At 34.8% G+C, this 5,722-nt stretch overlaps 1 long non-coding RNA gene across 1 annotated transcript; it reads right to left on the bottom strand.

Moving 5' to 3' along the window:
- Positions 1-511: 511 nt before the first annotated feature.
- On the bottom strand, positions 512-4,365 carry LOC138891297 (uncharacterized). Its single transcript, XR_011407685.1, has 3 exons — positions 4,226-4,365; positions 3,989-4,062; positions 512-759 (listed from the first exon to the last, which is right to left on the bottom strand). It is a non-coding gene; the product is annotated as an uncharacterized lncRNA (long non-coding RNA).
- Positions 4,366-5,722: the final 1,357 nt, after the last annotated feature.

Below are 5,722 nucleotides of genomic sequence, written 5' to 3'. Positions count from 1 at the left end.
CGCTGAAGCCGGGGTTGGTAAAGCCTTTAGCGGCGTTTATCCCAAAAGTTGGTAAAGGGTATGACTTATTGCCGCTAAAACTCATTTACTTTAACAGCAAATATTTGCGGCAATAATGATGGCTGCTAAACCACTCTAAAAATGGCTAATAATGCTCCTTTAACGTCCATTTTTATAGTTGCTAAAGTCAAAACAATTATCGCTAAAAGTCCATACCTTTAGCGGGAATTGTTTTGTGGCAATTAGAATGGCAACAATATCTCTTCTAAAAATGTATTATTATGCCCTTGTAGCGTCCATTTTAATGCCTAGTAAATTCAATTAAATTGCCATTAAAAGTCATCTTCAATTGCAATATAATGGCTACAATATTCATGTATAAACGTCTTAATTTGTGCTTTTATCGATAGCCGGTATATCCTGTTAAATTGGCGCTAAAAGTCAATAGATATAACGGTAAGTTTATCCATCATTAATAATGGCTACTATATTTGATAAAAAATAATGCAAATAACAAAACATATCAATATTAATTCATAAAACCATAATATATCTCGTTAAATCTTAACAAAAGGAAGTACTTCCAAAATATTAATATTACATTAAATTAAATAAATAAACTTAAAATTATTTAAACTAAATAGCTAATTTCATTATATAACTAATCTTCACAAATAACAATCTTCAAATAATTTCTGCAACTCTTTGTCATATTGAAATCTTTGGCCTGCTAAATTATTGAATATCATACTGTATGACCTGAAATTATAAAATAACTATATCAATAGATGAAATACAATACTCAATTCCAGGCTAGTTGGAGCTTGCTTGAGATTATGATTAGATAAGTCAATTCTTCCATATAGTAAAAAAGAACACACAATGCTCATGCAATGTTGGGAAGAGAAATGCGATAATAATGAACTAATCGAAACAGTGTCAGGAGCAACTGCATCATACTGCATGGGACAACCAAAATTAAAGAAAAAACAACATCGACACTATCCATCTCAAATTTAACTATAATTAGACCATATAAAGTCCTACATTGTAATTCACAAACTAGAAAATCCCTTAACCATTGCAACAACCGGCGTCCATGTCCAAAACTATTTAAGATTTGCTATCAGTCAAAGTGGATTATTATCCTCATGAAGATAACTTAGCAAGAATTTCATGTTGATAGCAAAAAGTTCCTTTTCTAGAAAGCCTAAGTTCTTTTGAGAGCAAAAAGTCAAATCTATCAAGTTCAAGATTGAAGATACCAGCAAAAGAGTCGAACTTAAACCGTTGGTTTGATATTGTGGATAACAACTTTTCTAGCAATAAGAAGAAAAATGTTTGAGCTTTTCTTCTACACTTACTACAAAATTAAACTGTCCTAAGGTGAGATTTTTTCTTTCACTCCAGAATAATAGTTCAACTTTTGGTCTCAAAACCAACTCAAACTATCCAAATTTCCAGTTGAATCTCAAAACTTAATGCTAACCAACTGGTTCAGAGCTGTAGATGTATATTAAAAATAAAGACGGAGAAAGTAGTTCACAACTGAAGATTACTATCTGCAGCTTTCATTGAAGAAACCAGCTTTCCGGATCAAAAGGCACCTATTTTTCTATCCAGATAAGTAGGTTTGTTGATCAAAATCAAGTATACCGAGATGGTTATCATTAAGTAACTGTCTAATGCACAACACCATCAGACCAACAATCCAGGCAGTGGAAAGATAAGTTATCACAGCTGCGAACTAACTATATGTTAAATCCCAATCTACACAGTTCATGGACTTTCTATGCCTATAAGCAGACCAAACTCTTGCAGCTGCAATGGATCAGATGCCCCACTGAGGCAACTTATAGTAGAATATTCAGATAATTGATTCAAGGACAAATAATTCCTATAGTGCTATTGAATGTAGTCATGTACTGTCACTGTATGGCCCATGAATGCTCCGTCTCGTAGGTCGTTCACAATTGAAATTTTCAATGGTATCTGAATCTTAAAAGAAGTTTAAAAAATGGGTTTCAATATTGACTGATATTTTTTGAATCAATATTAAGTAAATACTACATGAAATATGCATGTAATTTATATTTTTATCTACTTGTGGCAGAAAGGTGGCTTCCTTAAAAATATGGTAGACAATGGTGGAGGGGAGTTATTGGTAAAAAAATTAATAAGTGGGAAGACGAATTCAATATATAAAAGCTGACAAAAACACTAGCTTACTGAAATATGATCATCGTCATTGGGTTGGTTTTATCATTTGTCAAATGGTTCACTTAATGTTAATTTTTAATGAAGTAAATTATCAACTTGTACATATTTGCCGATGATAGTTTAATGTGTTGTCCTTGTATGTAGATGTATGCAAGGTCGAACCCTATTTTCTCCTTGCAGTCTTTGCATTTGTATCATTCCCCAACAATATGGTACATCTGCGTAGAGCTCATTGTTAATGATATCTCTGTAACAAAAGAGTACATATGCTATAAATTTCAAGGTCAGGTATATCAAGTTTGCAAAAGGTACTCCAGTTGCCATTAGACTTCCTACGTAGAAAAACTGTAACTTTCAGGCTTCTAAAGACAATTTCTCAAAAGAAAATTCAACATAGCAAGGAACTACCCTTGTATAATCCTTATAGTACTGTATGTAGTTTTAAAATGGCAACTTCCAAAGTCATGATATATAACTGAAACTTCAGTTTTCTACTATTCTCTTGGGTCCTATCTTAGTTGATATTGTTTCTTCCAGAAGAAGAGTAGGATATTTAATCACCTTTTTTATTTTTAGCATATGTTCCGACACGCATGGGCGGAGCTACAGTGTTGGTCGCGGGTTCGGCCGAATCCAATAGCTTTTGTTCATATCCTGTATTTATATTTAAAAAAATCCAATGTATATGTATAAATTATTAATTTAGAACCAAGTCACAAATTCTAGCTCGGCCTCTGCTGATCCATCATCAACTTCCTAATAAAGACTCTACTAAATAGGGAGATATGTAAAGAAAGAGCCTTTACATTCCCATCTTTTTTTCCTATCTTTCAGATTCTGTCAAGTTTTTATATCCAGAACTAAGTCATGTACTTTTAGGTACTAATCAATCAACTCATTAGATTGATCATCATGTGCCTGGTCTTAAAAGTAGTTCTGATTATCCATCAACTGCTCAAAATAAGGCTGGGTTGCAGAATGATTTTGACCGTCCATCAAATGCTCAATATAAGGTCGCACATCTTCATCGTCGTCTTGTTCAATTACCAGCCAGTTGCGACCTCTAGTTCGCGTAATTCCTTCTCCAAAATGAAAAAATTATCTAGCTGAATTAAGCTATACTAGTACTAATATAACTCCAACAGATCAGCAGAGATCAGCAGGTGACGCTCAAAACAGGAGGAAGCATCATGTTTATCTAAAGATGTGAAAAAATTAACAACTAGTGTGTTGTTTTCCTAGGAAGCTACCCTTGAGTTTGAAAATATTTGAGTCACGTTTTAGTTGTTTGACAAACTCTACACTGATTTACAATCTCACTAAACAATTATTATCAATAGTTTTTTAACAACAGTTAGAACAAAATGATCAAGTTAGTCAAATTGAGCATATGCTTATTTCGTACAAAGCCATCAGATTTATGAAAAGCAGAAAAGCTCGCATCAATTAACAAAAGAATAAAAACAGTATATATGTCGACTAGTGGAATTCATATCTCGACTAGTGATAGATTCAATGAAAACATCAATATGCATCGACGACGCTTAGAAAATTTCTGAAAATTCACAAGAATAACAATAGCATTAGAAAACATACCGAGGAACCAATTCATAAAACAATAAAGGAATAGAGGAGGAATAAACTCAATCAATCGCATATCAATTTAACAGCAGCCGAATATCACAAACTATTTAGCATATGCGGAAAACCTATACTTTTACAAATCTCAAAACGCAATAGTTGGATATAGAAAATCACAAATTTGTACCTGGTAAGCAGAATTTTTTGCTGATAAAGACTAGAAAGTGAAAGAGAAGAATGATTTCTGCAACAATCTTGAACCTACACGAAAAGAGAAGTTGGAGATGGATGAAAGGGAGAATACTAACAACGAATATTGAGAATAATCGAGCAGCACCAATCCAAATTCAATAGTAAATCGCAACTGCTGGGTAAGAAAAGAAGTAATAAGAGGAGTTATCTAGGGGGAAAGCTGGACGAAGACCTGATATGCTGATTTTGTTAATCCTGTCGTTCGATGAAGGCTGAGGAATGCGCGATTCTGTATCCCGTTCGATGAAGGCCGTGGAGGCGCGATAATAGGTTTTCCTATTATTTTGTAATTGGAGGGAATAGTTTAGTCTTAGTCCAAAAAATTAGAGGGAAAGAATTTTTTATTATGGGTTTGGAGGGAAAGTAAAAATAATAAAAATTGATTTAAATTAGTAATTTTTAGTGGCAACTTATTTTTATTGTCGGTAAAAGCATATCTTTTACCGACTAATGGTCATGTACCGCTAATATTTCAGCTTAAAGAATCTATTAACGGCAATTACCGTATTGCCGTTAAATAATTACCGCCAAAGGCCTTTTTTAGTAGTGGAAGAGTGTAATGAGGTTTGGAAAGAAGGGCAAGCTGAGCCCTAGATATATCGGGCCTTTTAAGATCCTTGAGCGAGTGGGAGAGGTGGCTTACACACTTGCGTTGCCACCATGTTTATCAGCGGTACATCTAGTGTTTCATGTGTCCATGCTTTGGAAGTATCATGGCGATCCATCCCATGTGTTAGACTTCAGCACTGTCTAGTTGGACAAGGATATGACCTACGAGGAAGAGCCGATAGTTATTCTAGACCGGCAGGTCCGTCAGTTGAGGTCAAAGAGTTATCCTTCAGCTCGAGTGCAGTGGAGAGGTTAGCCTGTTGAGACAGCTAACTAGGAGTCCAAGTCCGATATACGGAGCAGATATCCCCACCTTTTCACCAGCTCAGGTACTTTTCTATATCTGTTCGAGGATGAACGGTTATTTAAGAGGTGGAGAATGTGATGACCCAAAAGGTCATCTTATATTTTAGAACTCGATTATGTGTTTCGAGGCCTTTAAAATCTCATTTTACCCTCCTCGATTTGTGTGCATAGTCCGGGCATGTTTCCGAAAAGTTTTTATGGTGAAAGTTGATGAAAATAATAATTTTTGCCTTTAAAAGTTGATTTAGTTAACTTCGATCAACGTTTTGAGTAAACGAACCCGGATTCATGTTTTGACAGTCCCGGTGGGTCCGTATCGAAATATGGGACCTGGGCGTATGCCCGAAATCGAATTTCGAGGTCCCTAACTCGAGAAATGAATTTTTTATGAAAATTGAAAGTCTGAAAATTAAATAATTTTAAGAATTTGGTTAATGTTTGATTTCATTGGTATCGAGTCCATATTTTGGTTCCAAAGCCCGGTGCAGGTTCATTATGATATTTAAGACTTGTCTGTGAAATTTGGTGAGAAACGGAGTTGGTTTGACGTGATTCGGACGTCCGGTTGTGAAAATAGAGGTTTTAAAACTTTCTTGAAAATTTCATTCAATTTGGTGCTAAATTCGTAGTTATATGTGTTATTTTGGCGATTTGATCACGCGAGAAAGTTCGTATTATGTTTTAGGACTTGTGTGCATGTTTGGTTTGGAGTCCCGAGGGATCAGATGAGTTTCGGATAGGTTACAGGATGTTT

The sequence above is a fragment of the Nicotiana sylvestris genome, chromosome 5 (assembly GCF_000393655.2).
Source record: "Nicotiana sylvestris chromosome 5, ASM39365v2, whole genome shotgun sequence".
NCBI classification, from domain to species: domain Eukaryota; kingdom Viridiplantae; phylum Streptophyta; class Magnoliopsida; order Solanales; family Solanaceae; genus Nicotiana; species Nicotiana sylvestris.
This window is presented reverse-complemented; position numbering and strand designations above follow the sequence as displayed.